This window comes from Penaeus monodon, chromosome 24 (assembly GCF_015228065.2).
Source record: "Penaeus monodon isolate SGIC_2016 chromosome 24, NSTDA_Pmon_1, whole genome shotgun sequence".
Lineage (NCBI taxonomy): Eukaryota > Metazoa > Arthropoda > Malacostraca > Decapoda > Penaeidae > Penaeus > Penaeus monodon.
Window position 1 is genome coordinate 3,793,817 of NC_051409.1, and position 264 is coordinate 3,794,080.

Below are 264 nucleotides of genomic sequence, written 5' to 3' on the forward strand. Positions count from 1 at the left end.
AACTCTGTTAAGAAAAAAACAACAAAGAAAATAAAGCGAAAGTCACATCCATCAAGAACCCAATTTTCTTGAGAAAAAGGAAGTTAAAAACAAGAAGCAAAAAAGTATAAGAAAAAGGGATCGGGTCCGACGTCCGGGCGATCCGCGCGCCTGTGATTATAGACGATTCGATTCCATTCGAGTCCGAGAAGGCTTCTTTGGCCCGGGGTCGAGGAGGAGGTTTCGATCCCATAGGTGGAGGATTTTTTACACCTAGACTGATGC